The sequence below is a fragment of the Phoenix dactylifera genome, unplaced genomic scaffold (genome assembly GCF_009389715.1).
Source record: "Phoenix dactylifera cultivar Barhee BC4 unplaced genomic scaffold, palm_55x_up_171113_PBpolish2nd_filt_p 001267F, whole genome shotgun sequence".
NCBI classification, from domain to species: domain Eukaryota; kingdom Viridiplantae; phylum Streptophyta; class Magnoliopsida; order Arecales; family Arecaceae; genus Phoenix; species Phoenix dactylifera.
This window is the reverse complement of record NW_024068600.1, coordinates 10,511-29,955: the sequence shown is the minus strand read 5'-3', so window position 1 is coordinate 29,955 and position 19,445 is coordinate 10,511. Positions and strand designations below refer to the sequence as shown.

At 39.8% G+C, this 19,445-nt stretch overlaps 1 pseudogene; it reads left to right on the top strand.

The window, feature by feature from the left end:
* The first annotated feature begins 1,105 nt into the window (after positions 1-1,105).
* LOC120108311 lies at positions 1,106-1,203 on the top strand (annotated as a pseudogene).
* Positions 1,204-19,445: the final 18,242 nt, after the last annotated feature.

The following is a 19,445-nucleotide window of genomic DNA, read 5'->3' as shown; positions in this document are numbered from 1 at the left end:
CCCGTGATCTTTTCTTCCAGATTTCCTTGCTTCGAAACCAAATCCCAGCGGTCTTCCATGATCCATCCAAATCCCGAGCCAAATGGAAGCTCCCCTGCCCCACGTGTCCAGATGAGAGCCAGCGCAGAATCCTCTCAACGCCCACGTCGTCCTTCGCGTTGGAGCAACGTCGGCTTCTTCCAATCCAGCTACTCATCCGCGGATCCATCGCCTGCATATCCTCACTCAAAAAAGATCCGATCCTCCACGGTCAGGAAGGATATAAAAGGAGGAGCGGAGGAAGAGAGGGGGGGGGGAATTCTCAGTTGGGGCCGAACCAGAGAAAAAGAAAAAAAAAAGAAAAGAAAGAAGGGGGGAGAGAAGACTTTGGGTATCTTGGGAATAGCGGGAGCAGAAGAATTTTTATATGAAGACGGGAGGTCGTCCGGCCACCATGCGCAACTAAACATCTAGTCTAGGGCTGGATGAAGCCCTAGCAATGTATCGGATATTGTAGTTCTTACTCTTTTAATCTTTTTGGAGTTTGTTTAAATTCTCATTCTTAATAAAAATTTTTTTATGATGTTTAAACCTTAAGCATGCCATTTACTATTCATGTTTGCTAAAGTCGTCTAAGATGATCCATGCCTAGAAAGATGAGGTGTGCTGCACCCTAGATTAGCATACTTAGGTAGACACTTCATGCTATACCGAAGATGGATCTTCCTAAAACTCTTTATGTTTTTATTTTAAAAGGCTTGTAGCCAATTTGCATGCCTCTCCAAAAGATAAAAATTAGGAACACAGTCCCTAATGCAATGCTACGCGGTGGATTCCAAACCCTAGATCCACCTTCCTAGTAAGGGCTGCCATTTTAGCCTGAATATCATCCTAAGTACTAAGGTTGTAAAGGCCCCCGTGTCCAATGCTAGTAGGCTTAGGTAAAGGTTTATTCACTCTATCCCCTGTATCCCATAATTGTGCAGTCTCTGCGAGAGAGTCTAAATAGTCCCACGCCTCATCGGGTTGCTTTTCCAAAAATAGACCATTGCACATGGTCTCTATAAATTGTTTTAACTATGGAGACAACCCTTCGTAAAAGAAACTAATGGTTCTCCATGTTTCAAACCCGTGATGAGGACAAGAGAGAAGCAATTCTTTAAATCTCTCCCAGCATTCATAAAATGTTTCATGGTCTTTTTGTTGGAAGTTACTAATGTGCCTTTTCAAAAAGTTAGTCTTTTGTGCGGGAAAGAATTTTTTCAAGAATTCTCTTTGCATATCATGCCATGTTCCTAGCGATCTAGGTCTCAAGGAGTTCAGCCATGTTTTGGCTTTATTCTTTAAGGCAAAAGGAAACAAGGTCAATTTAAGGACATCTTCCGATACATTTGGCACTCTAAATATGATGCTAATTTCCTCAAAATCCTTAAGGTGAAGATAAGGGTTCTCGGATTCCATCCCATGATACTTGGGTAGCAATTGAATTACTCCTGGTTTGATTTCAAAGTGTCCTACATTTTCAGGAATAATCATGCATGAAGGTTGACTAGTCCTAGTGGGGTGTAAGTATTGTCGAAGTGTCATAACTGGGGGTCTACCTTCATCACCATGGTGACTTCCTACATCATCATCTGCCATCTCACTAGATTTGAGATTTTGCGAAAGAGTTTCAATAATATGATCTAAGGAATTGTCAAAAGTTTGTCGATTCAGACGCCCAGTATTGTCCCTATTCCAACCTAGCATACAAAATTTAATTAATTTTTTTTTAAATGATCACCCTTGATCTTTTCTTAAAGTTTTTATCAATTTTCAATTAGCAACAAGGGTTAATAAGATATGATGATAATAAAATTCTGATTCTAAAAAAAAATAATTTAAACACAGAAAATTCAAAACAGACAGCAGCAAAGTTTCAGATTAATATAATGGTCTTAAAAGTCTCAGAATGTCAATCAAACCATTCAGATGAATGAGACACTCGTCATGCACCAGACGACCAAATTACTCAGATATCAGAGTTTGATGCAGACAGTGCAGAAAATAAAAATAGCAGAAAAGATTTTTTTTCAGTTTTAGTTTTACTATAAGGTTCAATCTAACTAATAAGGTACTAACTAAATCTAAAATTATACTAATAACTAAGCCGTTCCCCGGCAACGGCGCCAAAAACATGATGCGTCACAGAAATGCTTTCGCGAAACTAATCTCCCAAGTGCAGGAGAATCGCACAAGTAGTAAAATCTCGGGAGTCCGAGGTCGAATCCTCAGGAAACGATCTATGGATTATTAGCGTAATTTTTAGATGTAATTTTCAATTGATTTTCAAAAATTTAAAAAAAAAGAATGATATGCAAATAAATAAAGTTCAATGAAACAGAGAGATGGTAGGGATCTGGAATCCTCCTTTATGTTATTGCATCCAAGAAATAAACTCTATGGTTCTTGATTAAAAATGAATGGTAGGATAGATCTAATCACGGTATATATTTCATAAACATATGAACTCAAATTCTAAGCATTCGTCGTGCTTTCTACGTCTACGATGAATCAAATAATAAAGCAATCCATATATCAATAATCATAATCCATTAAAGAGCTATCTACGAAGTAACTATGCATGGACCAAAAACATATCAGTAAATATAAATCATTCAAAGCAAAAGTTTAGAATTTACTTCAAAGAGCAATACATCAAAGGTTCCTCCATCACCCTTCCTAAGAAATCAGCCACTCATTTTAAACATTAGTCCCACTTTCATTTTCCCCTTTTTTTTTCTTTTTCTTTTCGGAAATAGGGCCTCCCCTATTTCCCTTTCTTTTTTTTCTTTTGAATACGGCTGAAACTCTCCTCTATTTTCCTTCAATGAGAGCGATGCCCGTTTCAGCCGAGGGAGCCCTCCTATAAGTTGCGATGAGTCCCTGATCCCACGGAATACGTGGAGATGCCGAGTATCCCGGATGCGAGAAGGCCGATCGCGGATTCCAAGAGCTGGGAAGTTGATCACGCACGGCTGATTACTTGCTAATTCGGAAGAGGCGTGCGTTTGTGAGAAGCTCGGACGTGGACGGCAGGGCTTGGAATTCGGATGACACGCTGGGAGAAGCTGTGAAAGAGGAAGATTAGATCACGGATCCTCGCATGCAGACAGAAGATCGTAGCACCTTGGATGCGGGAGAAGTGGACGTCATGGGTCACTTGCAGGATAGGCGGATGGATCGGAAGGAAGCACGGACATGGGTGATGCCTCGCAGGATGCTGGAAAAGGCTGGATGAACACGTGGATGGCCGGACTTTGCTGGGAGGGCGCACGCGGACGGCTGGGAGGAGCGTGGAAGCGGAAGACTAGGATCTGGGACTCATGGAAGAAGCTGGGATGCTTGAAGAATCTGATGCGGATGAGATGCTTCATGGGATGCTGAACGGCTAGGCTTGATCGTTGGAGCTGGGACGACTAAAATCTGGAATGCTGAGAAGGTGCACTGGATGAGGTCGGGACGCAAGGAGAAGGCTGGAAACGTGGACAAGATTGGGGCTTGGACGCGGACCCAACGGCAGAAGCAGACGTTGATCGCGTGGGAGCTGAAATCTGGGACTCCATCGGGTTGAGATGCACGGGCTACTAGGAATTGGTTGCAGTGAACTGGATAGCTGAACTTAGACTCCTTCTAGTGTGCAACTGGGGTTGACGCATGCGGTTGGCTGGTCACCTGCAGTGATGCATACTCTTGAACCCGATGCGCATTTTAACTTTGATTTACGATCACCTGCACCCGAATATAATATTAATGCAGCAATTTTATCATTATTTGTTAGCAATAATACTAATTTAAGTGATGTGTAGATCGCACTTTTGTGCTCTCATCACTCGGTATGAACATGCACAAGGAATTGCAAGTAGATCTGATCCTTCAATCTCTTCCTGATTCATTTGGACAGTTTGTAGTAAACTACCACATGAATAAGATTGAATGCACTAAGACTGAACTGATAAATATGTTGGTAACTGCTGAGGAGCCTTGAAAGATTCAAGGGGCAATGTCCTTGCTGCTGAGTTGACTTCTAGTTCCAAGAAAAAGTCTACTTAGAAGAAAAAGAAGCCTGCGAAGAAGCAGAAGAAAGACAAAAAGCCAAAGAAGGAAGTTCAGAAAAAAAGGCCAATGACAAAGAAAAATATTTCCACTGCAATGTTGACGGCCACTGGAAGAGAAACTGTCCTTCATACCTCGAGAGCCTGAAGAACAAGAAGGCTGACACACCTTCAGAAGGTATAGACTTGCTCATAATTGAAACTAATCTAACAGTTTCTTCTACTTCTAGTTGGGTTATAGATTCTAGTTCTAGTGCTCATTTGTGCACTACTATGCAGGGTCTAAAGGAAAGTAGAAGGCTGGCGGAAGGTGCGGTAACCCTTCGGGTTGGCAACGGGGCAAAAGTTGCTGCTGTGGCTGTGGGCACCTACCCTCTGCGGCTACCGTCTGGTTTTAGTTTATTACTTAGAGACTGTTATTATGTACCTGCTGCTAGTAGAAATTTGATTTCTGTTTCATGTCTAGCATAGGATGGTCATGTTTTTACATTTGACAAAGACTGCTGTTCTATTTATTTCAGAAATAAAATAGTCGCACGTGGTTTTATGATTGACAGTCTCTATTATTTGCATATGGATGTATCTGTAAATATGTCTGAGCAAGAAGTGAGTGCCAAAGGATCCAAAAGATTCAGGAATGAGATAAACCAAAAGTATTTGTGGCACCTCAGGCTTGGCCATATTGGAGAGGATAGAATGAACAAAATGGATAAAGATGGGCTTCTCGGCTCATTGACTTCCGAGTCATATCCAGTTTGCGAGTCCTGTCTTCAAGAAAAATGGCCAGATTGCTCTTTGTAGGACATGGGGAGAGGACCACTGAAATACTTACCCTGGTACACACAGATGTGTGTGGCTGGGAGAGGACCACTGAAATACTTATCCTGGTACACAGATGTGTGTGGCCCATTCGATGTACAAACCAGGGGATGTTATTCGTACTTCATTTCCTTTACTGATGATTATTCACGGTATGGATATGTGTATCTTATGAGACACAAATCTGAATCTTTCAAAAAGTTCAAAGAGTTTAGAAATGAAGTAAAAAAACAAACTGAAAAATCCCTTAAGGCTCTTCGATCAGATCGAGGAGGAGAATACCTTAGTGGAGAATTCCGGGACTATCTCAAGGACAATGGCATAGTCTCACAATGGACTCCTTCGGGTACACTCAACTCAATGGAGTGTCAGAGAGGAGAAATCGGACTTTATTGGATATGGTCCGGTCCATGATGAGCTTCACTGATTTACCGATGTTTCTTTGGGGAGATGCCTTACTGTCACGACCCCCGCCCCGTTCCCGGCGGGCCACCGCGACGGTCCTAGGTGCGGGTAGGCATAAGGCCACCAGCCACCGCGTAGAACCCTACTACCTATCAATCATCAATAAATCTTGAAAATTTTGGCATGATACATGCACAAAACGATCACTTTTTCTATAGTGACCTGTCAGGATTATCTCAATACATACAACAACACTACCTGTCAGAGCAGCAATCACATAATCTGTCACATAATAAACCTGGACAATATTAGTAATATATTATCACAGGCACACAACTGATCTGCACACATATATATATACCTACTTTCCAATCCATCCATGGTCAACCCATATCCACAACAGGATCTATGACTGTAACTATGCACTATATACAATAGAAGGTTTATAATATACTAAAAGGTATAAACCTCTATCTACATTATACTATACTATACTATGGAGCGGCACAGCTAGCAGGCAACCACTAATCCTGCTCCTCTCTATACAATACCTGCCCTGCAATCAAAAACATCAAACTGGGGAGTGAGTATATAAATACTCAGTGAGTGGAGTAGAGAGTACTATGCACATGAGACAAGATATAATCATGGCTCGAGGTGAAATCTCAAGAGCAATAACAAGATGAACATGATCTCAACATAAAGAATATGGAGTAAATCATCAATATCACCACAATCAATATCAACTCATCTGAAGCATATATGGAATAATCAAGTAAACATATATGCTACTCATGAATATGCTCAACAGATCATAATGCTGGAACATACAAATCAGGTGTCAATATGCTGAAATCATCACTAGACAGCTGTCGAGAGGTGGGTTTTACGCTCCAGGCGAACCAGCAACAACTCCCTACTGTCACATGCATATGCAGGATAAGACACCATATTGATAATGTAAATGCTAGACAGCTGTCGGAAGGTGGGTTTTACGCCCCAGGCGAACCAGCAACAACTTCCTACTGTCACATGCATATGCAGGATAAGACACCACACTAATCATGTAAATGCCGGCCAGTATCCAGAACAGAAATCCATCTCACATCTACATACTAAACGGCACCTCGCGGAAATTCTACATCCGCGGAAAGCCATACTGCACCTCGCGGGGTCTTACTATGCCCGGCGGCAAGCAGAATATAAGTCATAGGACCGGCCGATCCTACGCCTAGGGCCGTGTCCCCTCCTAGGAAGGGACTGGGCTCCGCCCACCCAGAAGGCTACTATGTGCACAAAGGCCGATGTTCAACCCCATCGACTATAGGTGTCCTGCAGATACTGCCAAGCCATGCATAAATGCCATAATGCACCCTTCCAATACTCTACTAAAAAGGAGCATAATCAAGACTACCACTCACTCGACTCCGACCCAATCATAGACTAACATCAGGGTTGGGAGTGAGGAATCACGGGAGTACAATGCAACTCAATATACCATGAGAAGGGCTCTACAAGTCTTTGAAATAGAGGAAATGAAATCAATTTACAAAAGAAGTTATTTCACAATTCGGAATCAATTTGGTTACTCATCAACCCCTCGTAATTCCTCTCAATATTCCCTCAAATGCATGTACAAAATAATCAAGCATAGAGAATCAAGATTGTAGAGGAATCTACTACAACAATTAATCAATAAGCTCAGGTGGAATCAAGTCACACTTGGCAACATTCATGAAAATGAATAAGGAATGTGATCAAACCCACTCATGGTACTCCCAATCTGGCACATCCCTGATATGCCTCCAAAAATCTACAGCTGGCAGTGGGGAACTTCTTCCTCTTATTTTCTAGCTTCTTGCCCAACTGATACATGCATTTACAATATATTTAGTTTTGTATCAAGGGCTATAATCTACGTGCCAATTATAATATAGGGGACTTTAATTGATTCAACTCCCCCATTTTCTAAATCTTTTCTTTTCTTTTTTTTTTCTTTTTCTATTAATTAACTCACCATTTATGTGTATTAGGGACTCCCTTGCATGAGTACAAGGTCCCCTTAGCTTAATCTGGGCTTAATACCCTATTATGGCATAAAATCCCCTATTTTCCCACTCGGATGAACAGTAACCCGGACCGATAGCCGGTTACTTCATCCTGGGTTTGATCCACTTTCCAAACTCCAAATTTGATGAAATTTTTACCTAACATTCTACACTCATAGGGGATTCCAAAGAGGTAACATGCATTCTATCGGAGGTCGTTTGGCCCCCTAAATAATTCGCCGAAGTTGGGACTTCGACACAGTTTTTCCATAGTGCTGGAAAAATTTGTCAAAATCCGATTCTTCCTCTTTTAACTGCCTCTACAACTCTTATCCGACCCCTCTAGACTATATCCACCCTTTGTATAGCCTAATGTCATCAAAAGACTAGATAGGGATGGATATTTACCTTTTTCTTTTTGAAAATCGAGGTCCTTGCGTAGAGGAAAAGGAGATCTACACTTTTCCCTTCAGCTGGCAGCACATCCGGAATCTCCTTCCTCTTCCTTTCTTCCTTTCCTTTCCTCTTCCTTTCTTCCTTTCCTTTCCTCTCCTTCTTTTTCTTTCTCTCTGTCCGTCTGAGACTCCCTCTGTGTCTCTCTCTCGGTTTCCATCCAAAAGCCACAGCAAACCCCCTAATTAAATCACATCAAAACACTATTCATCCTTTGTTTAATATTATTAAATTTTCATTTTGCCCCTAACACTTCAACATATCTACCGTTATGCCATTAACTTTTGATTTCTTCCAATTTTACCCTTACCACTTCAACGTATCTACAACTATGCCATTATCTTTTGATTCCTTCCAATTTTACCCTTATATCAATTTTAAAGGACTATTCTATCCCTTTTTATATATATAAAAAAAATTTTGGGGTTATTACACTTACTTACCGTAGTATATCTACTTAATAGAGTTCCTTCTAAATCCGTTCCTACCGCACCGTATGAGATATGGCATGGTAAGAAACCAAGTCTTGGTCATCTCAAGATTTGGGGATGTTCGGCCCACATCAAAAGACTACAGGCGGACAAACTAGAGGCTAGGACCATAAGTGCTCGTTTTATAGGATATCCTAAAGAGTCATTTGTTAGAAAACCTGCCCATGCCGTAGAAAAATTTCAAAAAATTTCAGATGCAGCGGAAGAGGCATGCGCGGGATCAACCGTTCATCGCATGAACGTTGTTTAAAACCGTTCGTAGATAGATAAGGATTAAAAACTTTAAAAATATTAGAAGATCAGATCTTCATCTTGTGCGGGTAGATGATCACCGCAAACTAATGATCGTGGTTTTGGATGAAGGTTCGTTTGAAGCCATTCAAGTGCCCGGCCTCTACGGGTATCCACACAATGCATGAACCGATCAAAGCTTTCTTGTCTTCCCGGGGTGTTAGCTCCCTTGCAAAGACTACTTTAGGTGGCTGATCTCCTTCCTTTTGATCATCCCTTGATTGTGCTTGGGAGGAGGAAGAAGATGGATGAAGATCCAATGCTTGCTTGCAGCCTTTTCCCTTGCTCATGTTGGAAATCAAGAGAGGGAAGAAAGGATGCTGCCAAGCCTCTTCTTTTCTTTCACCTTGCTTGCGGCTGAAACAAAGGGAGGAGAGGGGGCTCACGGCTGGAGGAGGAAGAGGGCTTGAATGCCCTAGTGTGCCACCTCATGTCCCTTTAATAGCGTGTGGAGCTCCTGAAAGAGTAGATGCCCTACAAGCTAATCGCAATATGTATTGCGAAGGGTTTTCTTTTGATTTTCCAAATTATGTACATGACATTTAAATATGAATAAAGGCATTGTGTTTTATCATATGCTGCTGATTATATTCGTGATAAATCTCTTAGATTAGAGCAATGGTTTTGAGGCTATGATGAGATCATACTAGTGAGACCTAAAACCCTAAAATTCTAATCTTAAATATTCCAAGTCATTGGTACATTGAGTCGGGGATCAATATTTACCAGAAAGACTGGCACATCTTATGTATGCTCGATGCAGAGGGTGATTGATCTCACAATCACTTGTGTGGAGACACTAATATAAAGATGTGGGTGCTCATTAGAAGAATGAGTTCACTGAATTGACCTACAAAGAGAAATCTTATGAAGTCTTACTTACATGTCAAAAGATGATTCTCTTAGTGGGAGTTGTGCAACTGATCCTATGACCTGAGATCACCATGGTATCTTGTGCACATGAACCCATGTTTTGGTTTACACTCATTCATGACAATAAGTTGTGTACGAGGTCTTCTGGATATGGTGAATTATGTACGAAGATTATGAGTAGGTCAACAAGGAATTAATCACTTCTAGTAAGAGAAGATAGCATCCTATTTATTCTAATCATATGATAATTCAGAAAGCCTTTGATTAAAGCAGAATGAAAATTAGAAAGAGTTTCTAATGTTTCATTATTTGAATTATCATTAAAAGATTGAGAAAGATATGAATATGAAATTGAGTTTGACATATATTCATACTCATATACATGTTCGGGATGCAGTTTGATTAAAGAATTGAATTGCACGGTAACTTGCCACTGAAGGGTAATTTTGGTATTTCCACCAAATTCCATATTTTTTGGGTAGACATGACACGTTGCTAGACGTCAATTTTGTCTTATAGGTTTGATCGAATTAAAGAGTTTAATTCGATCACCAATTAGAAAGGATTCTAATTGTTAAGTTCGGGTTCGCGCAGTTTGGACTTAAATCGCTTAAAAGTGTTCTAATCAAGTTGGGTCAACTCGCACTCACACCTATTGCTGGCTAAGTATGGAACCCAATGGGTCACACACAAGAAAACTTATCAAGGGTCTAATTGGATTAGATCATGTTTGCAAGATAAACATCCTAGCAGGTATTGCAAACCCTTAGCTCCTGATTCGAATTGGATTCGAATCTGATTCGAATTGGATTCGAATTTGATTCTTCATTGATCTAATTTGATTAGATCATGTTCTAATATGGGTTAGCCAAGAGTTGGCACCTAATTGGCTTGGTTTGAGTCTAATTGGATTAGATTTGATAAATCATTCAATCTAGACCGTTAGATCTTGATCTACCGTTGGATGAAGACATAACGGAGAGTTGGTTTAACCCAATTGGATTGCGTTAGAGGATGGCTATCATAATTGACCATTGGATCTTAATCACACCATTGGATGAAGACATAATGGGTCAAGTGAATGACGCCTTGCATTGGAGCCCTTGGATCATCATCATGAAAGATCAAGAGGTGAGGCATGATGGACATGTGATTGGCATGTGTTGTTGACTTGGTCAAAATATGGCACCACATGAAAGGACATGTCATTTGATACACCTCCTCACTTGATCTGTGCCTCCTCTTATTTGATATGGCCCTTTAGATGATGCCCTTTGATGAAATAATGTGTGGATGGGATGCATCCCTTGGAGATGCATCCCTACGCCTATTATAAATAGGCTAGCGCTCCATGGGTTTCATTCATTCCAACTCCACCGCATTCTCTCTCCCTTATCCCTTCTTTCTTACAAGGCTTTGTCTCTTTCTAGCATTGCTTCTAGGGTGTCCTAACCCAAGACAAGGTGGTCTTCTTTAGGACAAAAGGATTAGAAGTGATTTTAGAAGGTGAAAGAAAAATAGAAAGGAAGGAAAGCAAGCCATTAGAGTTCTTTAGAAGAATTCTGCATTAAGGATCAAAGTCTTTGGAGCTTAAGACTTGAATTAAGTTTTCGTGTGGATCACCGTTGGAGGGCGGACACTTGGACGCCTCGTGGAGATTCTACAAACTTGGATTTAGCATTAGAGGTATTCTTCTATTCCTATATTTATATTTATATGTTATTTGATTGTTACCATTAAGGTGATCTAGGCTAATAAGGGTTTCATGTTAAGGGACTTTATTAAGAAATTTTTTAAAATCCCTAGCTTCCGCTGCGCATTATAACATGCTAAAACCCTACAGTGGTATCAGAGCCACCCTACAGTGGTTCAATCAGGTGATTATGTGTTAACCCCCTAATGGATTTTGATGAATACAAAACACTAGAGTAAAATTCCATTATATCTTAACAATTCAATTGAGAAATTCATGTGCTTTATTTAGAATATTGTTAAGAAATGTCTAGGCAAGTTCCCATATTTTTTATGAATTTATTGAAGAATATTTTGAGCTAAAGAAAAAGTTCAGGGACAGCCGAGACGTCTCCTGATAGTTTCAGAGACGTCTCTGGCACAAGCAGGAAGAACTGGCACACTTGGAGACGTCCCCGGCTCCTGTCGAGTCGTCCCCGCGTTAGCGGAGTCGACTCTCTCAGTAGCGGAGTCGACTCTCTCAGTGGCGGCAGAAAGACGCTTTTCAAGGGATATGCGCGAGACGTCCCCGCTGTACGCGGAGTCGTCCCCGCAAGCAAAAAGGAGACTTCCCGAGTCGTCCCTAAGATGGCGGAGACGGCTCTCTCAGGGTTTTCCAGAGAATGTTTTTTTTTCAGTGATAAGGAAGCAGAGTCGACCCTGAGAAAGCGGAGTCGTCCCCACGCATAAAGTGCAGACAAGCGGAGACGTCCCCTGAAAGAGCGGAGTCGACTCTCTCAGGGAATTCCAGAGGACATGATTTTCGGAGATAAAGAAGCGGAGTCGTCCCCAAAGCAGCGGAGTCGTCCCCACTCAAAAAGCGCTAACACGCCGAGACGTCCCCGTAAAGTGCCGAGTCGACCCCAGATAAAGTAAAAAGTAAAATCCTATAGGCGAGACGTCTCTCGTTGTAGCGGAGACGTCCCCGGAGCGCCTGGGACGCGACTGACAGCTTTTCAGGTTTGATTTGAATTTCAAATCTTCTCTACTTTATCTCTAACGGCTATATTTGCTTTTTGGGCTATAAAAGGGAGCTCTTAAGTGCTTCTCAACAACTCTTTACCAACCAAAAAGGCAAAATCATTCAAGAGAGAAGTTAGAAAGAAAAGCTCAAGGGAGTGAGTGCATTCAAGAAAGGAAATCAAGTGCTTACAAGTCTCCCAAGCGATTTCAAGCTCAACCACTCTTGTGTGCTCGGGATTCAAAGCTCACACCCAACCCTACGCGTCCCACATCGGAAGAATCAACATCTCCCACGCTTCCAACGGCAAAAAGATTCTTCCGGGTTTCATTGTTCATAAGTGCTATATTTGCTTTCTAGAGCTTTTATATCCTTTTGTACACACTTTTATTGTGGTGCTTGTTCCAGTCAAGGGACTTGGAACAAGGGAAAGGGCGTCCCAAGCCTAAGAGAAATTGGGGGTTTTGGGTTTGTTGTGAGCCCGGTGTAAAACAACGAGTTGGGTAGTGAACTCGCAAAACTACCGTACTGTAATCTTGGATTATAGTGGAAATTCCCAAAGGCGCTTTGGGGAGTGGATGTAGGAGCGGTGAAGGCTCCGAACCACTATAAAACCGTGTGTTTGTGGTTGTCTCTTCTTATCGCTTTATCCTTGCTTTAGTTCATATATTTGTGTGTTTTATTTTTAAATTAGCTAAAAAGTTTTAAAACACCCAATTCACCCCCCCTCTTGGGTGACCATCTCTGGGCAACAAGTGGTATCAGAGCAGGTGCTCTGTGTATTTCTTGAAAGACCTAACCGTCTTAATCAAAGATCTAGATGGGAACACCCTTTAACAATGTTCCTGCCGAGGGGCAAGCAACCAATAGACCTCCACTCTTCAATGGGACAAATTATACCTATTGGAAGACTAGGATGAAAATCTTCATTCAAGCACAAGACTATGCCTTGTGGAGGGTCATAGTCAAGGGACCACAAGAACCATCACACGTGGTCAATGGCATTCGAGTTCCCAAACCTGAAGAGGATTGGGATGAGAATGATGATAGGATGGCTCAACTCAATTCTAGAGCCATGAACTCATTATTTTGTTCTTTAGATGCAAATGAGTTCAATAGAGTCTCCACATGTACTTCCGCTAAGGAAATATGGGATAGACTTGAAGTTACCCACGAGGGTACAAATCAAGTTAAAGAGTCCAAAGTGAACATTCTAGTTCACAAATATGAGTTGTTTAAGATGGAACCCAATGAAACCATCACATGCATGTTTACACGCTTTACTGATATAATTAATGGTCTAAAGAGTTTGGGTAAATCTTATACTAACCCGGAACTTGTGAGTAAAATTCTCAGGTCTTTGCCAAAAGCTTGGGAAGCAAAAGTCACGGCGATCATAGAAGCTAAAGATCTTAACACCTTGGGGCTAGAACAACTTTTGGGCTCATTGATGACGCATGAGCTCACGATGAAGCAGCATGAAGAAGAGTTGCCAAAGAAAAGGACAATCGCACTCAAGGCTACCTCAAGTGTAGGTGAAGAAGAGAGCTGTGAGAGTGAAGAAGAAAGTCAAGATGAGGACTTGGGTTTGATAGTAAGGAAGTTTAAAAAGTTCATGAGAAGAAAGAAACCCTTCCCAAGAAAGAAATTTGGAGGGAGAAATGATTGGGAAAAAGAAAAAGAAAAAGAAAGAGACCCAATTGTATGCTATGATTGCAAGAGACCGGGACATATTCGTTCCGAATGCCCTCAACAAAAGAAGTATTTTGGAAAGAAGAAGAAGAAGGCATTGAAGGCAACATGGGATGATAGTGACACATCATCCTCCGAGGAAGAGAAGGAAGAGACCGCCAATCTATGCTTCATGGCGTTCGAAGATGACGAGGTATGTCAAAACCCAACCATAAATTTTACTTTAGAAGAATTGTATGAAGCTTTTCAAGAACTTATGGGTGATTGTAGTATGTTAGGAGCAAAGAATAAAGAATTAAAAGCCTCCAATCAAAAACTGAAGGAAAATATCGAAAACCTATTAATTGAAAAGGAGAGCATTAAAAATATTAACACTACTAACCTAGAAATCAAAAATTTAAAACTTAGCATTGAAAATGAAAAGGCAAAAACACTAATTAAGGAATTAAATCTGAAAGTAAAATCCCTACTCGATAATAATACCTCACTTGCACAAAACATTGAATCTCTTAGAAAAGATAAGGAAGAACTAGTTAAAGAAAATTTGAATCTTAAGAATGAGGTACATAAGTACAAACCAATTGTTGAAAAATTCACACAAAGCTCTGAAAAATTAAAACTCATTCTTTCAAATCAAAGAGCTGTTTTCAATAAAGCCGAATTAGGATATAAAACTAATAAACAACAAAAGTATCTAAAGAATTTCTTTGTAAAAGCAAAAGATGTAAAAATTGAAAAACCTACATGCTTTCATTGTGGAAAGAATGGACATAAAGCCTACTCTTGTATTGAAAGAAAAATCCAAACTAACAAGAGTACATTTGTAAAAGCCAAAAACATAACTAAAATATGGGTGCCTAAAGGAACCAACTACACTAACCACGAAGGACCCAAGAAAACTTGGGTACCTAAGAGCTTCACATGATCATTTTGCAGGTATGCCTTGCAGCCGGAAATAAAAGGAGAATGTGGTATCTTGATAGTGGCTGCTCAAGGCATATGACCGGTGACAAGAGTCTCTTCGTCACCTTGGAATCGAAAGAAGGAGGGTTAGTCACATTTGGAGACAATGCTAAAGGCCGAATTATTGGTGTTGGTAAAATCTCCATATCACCCTCCTCATTTATTGATAATGTATTGTTGGTTAATGGACTAAAACATAATTTGTTAAGTATAAGTCAATTTTGTGACAAGGAATTTAAAGTATCATTTGAATCATCACTATGCATAATTAGTAGTCCATTTGACAATGAGGTCATACTCACAGGACATAGGCATGGAAATGTTTACATGGTAGATCTTGATGATCTCACCATAAAGGATGGCCAATGTCTTGTAGCTATGAATCCCAAAGTCAATGAGACTAGTTGGTTATGGCATCGTAGGTTAGGGCATGCTAGCATGGATTTAATTTCTAAATTGATTACAAAGGATCTAGTCAAAGGACTACCGAAAATAGACTTTGAAAAGAATAAAATTTGTGCGGCATGTCAATTAGGGAAACAAACAAGAAGTTCTTTCAAGTCTAAGAACATAGTCTCAACATCAAAACCCTTAGAACTAATTCACATGGATTTGTTTGGACCCACTAGAACTGCTAGTCTAGGGGGTAAGAAATTTGGTCTTGTCATTGTTGATGATTTTTCACGTTTTACATGGGTTTCATTTCTTGCACACAAAGATGAGTCCTTTCCCGCTTTTATCAAGTTTCATAATAAGGTTTCAAATGAACTTAATCTTAAACTAAAAGCAATTAGGAGTGATCATGGTACCGAGTTTGAAAATCAACACTTTGAAAAGTTTTGTGACGAAAATAGTATCAATCACAACTTCTCGGCACCTAGGACACCCCAACAAAATGGGGTGGTAGAAAGGAAGAATCGCACACTAGCAGATATGGCTCGTACCATGTTGTGCGAATCGGATCTACCAAAGTATTTTTGGGCTGAAGCAATAAATACCTCATGTTATATTTTAAATCGTGCTTTAGTTAGATCCATCTTAAAGAAAACACCGTATGAATTGATGAAAGGTAAGAAACCAAATATAAGTTATTTTCATGTTTTCGGTTGTCGATGCTTTATTTTGAACAATGGAAAGGACAATCTCAGTAAATTTAGTGCTAAATCAGATGAGGGGATCTTCTTAGGTTATTCCTTATCTAGTAGAGCATACAGGGTCTTCAACAAGAGAACTCTCGTTGTTGAAGAATCCATTCATGTTGTTTTTGATGAAACTAATGGAGATTCTTCTAGAAAAGAAGAAGATGATGATGCAGGTATACTTGAAGACGGGATCAAGGAATTCTCCATACAAGACAAACAACATGAGGATGAGATCAAAGAGGATACAAATCAGCAAGATGAAGAAGATCAACCTCCATCAAGAAATCAAGATCTTCCTAAAGAATGGAGGTATGCACATGGTCATCCAAAGGATCTAATCCTTGGTGATCCTTCACAAGGTATAAGAACTAGATCCTCTTTAAGAAACACTAGTAATTATCTTGCTTTCGTTTCACAAATAGAGCCTAAATCACTAGAAAAAGCTGAAAAAGATGATAATTGGATGAATGCTATGCAAGAGGAATTAAACCAATTCGAAAGAAATGAAGTTTGGACTCTAATGAAAAGACCCCCTAATGTTTCAATTATAGGCACCAAATGGGTATATAGAAATAAACTAGATGAGGATGGGATAGTAATAAGAAACAAAGCTAGGCTAGTGGCCAAAGGATATAATCAGGAGGAAGGAATAGATTTTGATGAAACTTTTGCTCCTGTTGCTAGGTTAGAGGCTATTAGACTGCTTTTAGCATATGCATGCTTCATGGATTTTAAACTCTATCAAATGGATGTAAAAAGTGCATTCTTAAATGGCTATATAATGGAGGAAGTTTATGTAGGACAACCTCCAGGTTTCGAAAATCACTTACATCCAGATTATGTGTATAAATTGCATAAAGCATTGTATGGACTTAAGCAAGCTCCTAGGGCATGGTATGAAAGATTAAGTAATTTCCTAATTGAGAACAAATTTAAGAGAGAAAATGTAGACAAAACCCTCTTTATTAAAAGAAAAGGAAATGACTTATTGCTTGTACAAATTTATGTGGATGATATAATTTTTGGTGCTACTAATGATAGTCTCTGTCAAGAGTTTGCCAAGCTTATGCAGGGAGAATTTGAAATGAGCATGATGGGTGAGCTCAACTTCTTCCTTGGGCTACAAATAAAACAATCAGAGGAAGGCATCTTCATCAGTCAGTCCAAATACATCAAGGAAATGCTGGAAAAATTCAAGATGAAGGATGCAAAGGAAATCAGCACACCCATGGGCTCAAGTTGCAAGCTTGACAAAGATGAAAAAGGTAAAAGTATAGACTGCAAATTGTACAGAGGTATGATAGGCTCTCTACTTTACCTTACTGCTAGTAGACCAGATATATTATTCAGTGTTTGTGTGTGTGCTAGATACCAAGCATGTCCTAAGGAATCACACTTGCAAGCTGTTAAAAGAATTTTTAGATATCTAGTAGGGACATCTAATGTAGGCTTATGGTATTCTAAACAATCTGATATAAATTTAATTGCTTATTCTGATGCTGATTTTGCTGGGTGCAAACTCGACAGAAAAAGCACAAGTGGCACTTGTCAATTCTTGGGTGCCAATTTGGTTTCTTGGTTTAGCAAGAAACAAAATTCAGTTGCCTTGTCCACAGCTGAGGCTGAGTACATTGCAGCTGGAAGCTGTTGTGCCCAAGTTCTCTGGATCAAGCAACAACTTGAAGACTTCGGTATTAAAATGGACAATATACCAATTAAGTGTGATAATACAAGTGCAATCAACTTAACAAAAAATCCTGTCCAACACTCTAAGTCAAAGCATATAGAGATTAGGCATCATTTTATTAGGGATCATGTGCTGAAAAATGATGTGATGATTGAATATGTATGTACTGAAAATCAATTAGCTGATATCTTTACTGTTGGAAATTGTATCCTAAATGTCAATCGTTAGCATGTTGATGATTAAATGAATTGACAAATCAATAAAGTATTTTTTGGCATTATTCATCATTTTACATCTTCAAATGAACTCTTATATGATGAAGTCCTTAGGACTTATTAATGATAAAGGAGGATTTATCTTCGAGTCCTTAAACTAGTTTGCGACCAAATGATATGTTGTTACAAGGACGACAGCATTATCAAGATTAGGTCGTTGTGTGACATATACATTGGTTGTCCTCTTAACCAAGGAGTGTGGAGACACTGGTATGCCACACAGGTGAAGTGTAGGAGTATATTTCACTGAACGTGACCAATTCCGGAACGCTCTACTGTCGAGAGATGTTCCGAGTGGATATGGGTATAAGTTTGGCCCTCTGACCTGAGACCGCAACCTGTGACTAGCAAGCAACTCACTGTACTTTGGTACCGGACTACCTGAATTTCTAATTCAGTGACGGAAGGTCACTGGGTGCAGTCAAGTACTTGCGTAGTCAGTTGTGAGTCAAGATGGAATTGACCCCTCCTGGAAACAGGAATAATGTCTTGTGATTAATTTAGCAAAACCTTGGCCAGGGTAATCCCAGTGAGGAGTCACGGGATATCTAAAGTTAATCACATAATGGATGTACTAATTATAGGGTTGACAGTGAGCTCTAAGTCATCCTGGCATTAAGAGTCAAAGGGATTGAATTATACAGTAACCATAGTTCAGGGTTCCAGAATATTTGCTTCGCATATATTCGGCCTATTCGGACGTCGGGTACCATTGCTAGATGGTCACATCGATTAGTGTAGGAAGTCATTCCTATACTACCGGCTTAGGTTCGAACCTATGAGGTCACACGCATAGAAGATTCCTGATTGATCAAGAAGGCTGATGAATGATTAAGAATCATTCGGGGTAATTTGGTCAATTCGATTGGCAAATTATCTTATAAAATAATTAAAGTAATTATCGAATGATTAATTAGTAATTAGATTGCTAATGAACTCAATTGGATTGAGTAATTAGACTAAGGATGAGCCAAATTGAATTAGATTCAATTCTGGGCTCAATCAGGGTTTTTGACCTGATTGGATTAGGTCTGAATCAAGAGGAATTAGGTTGACCAAATTAAATTAGATTAAATTTGTGCTTGATTAGGGATTGACCTAATTGGATTAGGTTCAACCCATGGTAATTGGATCATTCTAATTGTTAGGATTTAATTAAATTAAATGGGTTTGATCTGAAAACTATTCGGATCTTGAAATCCACTTGTCACATATCCATGCAAGGCGCCATAAATTGATTTTTAATATGAATAAAAATTAATTTAATTTATTTAATGGTGCCATAGGACACTTGGCAACATCAGGGACCTCTTTCATCATTAGATGGGTCGAAATGGAGAGATAAATTCATGAAAAGAATTGGATAAGATCAAATTCTCTCTCTTCATGACATATGCCATCCTTATCTTTATCTCACTTCTAATTAAGGTTGAATTTCGAATTTAATCACCACAAAATCACCACGTGACCCTCTAATCTGATTAGGGGCATGGGAATTTCGAAATTGAAAGAGGGAAGTGGCAACATGATGAATGGTTTAG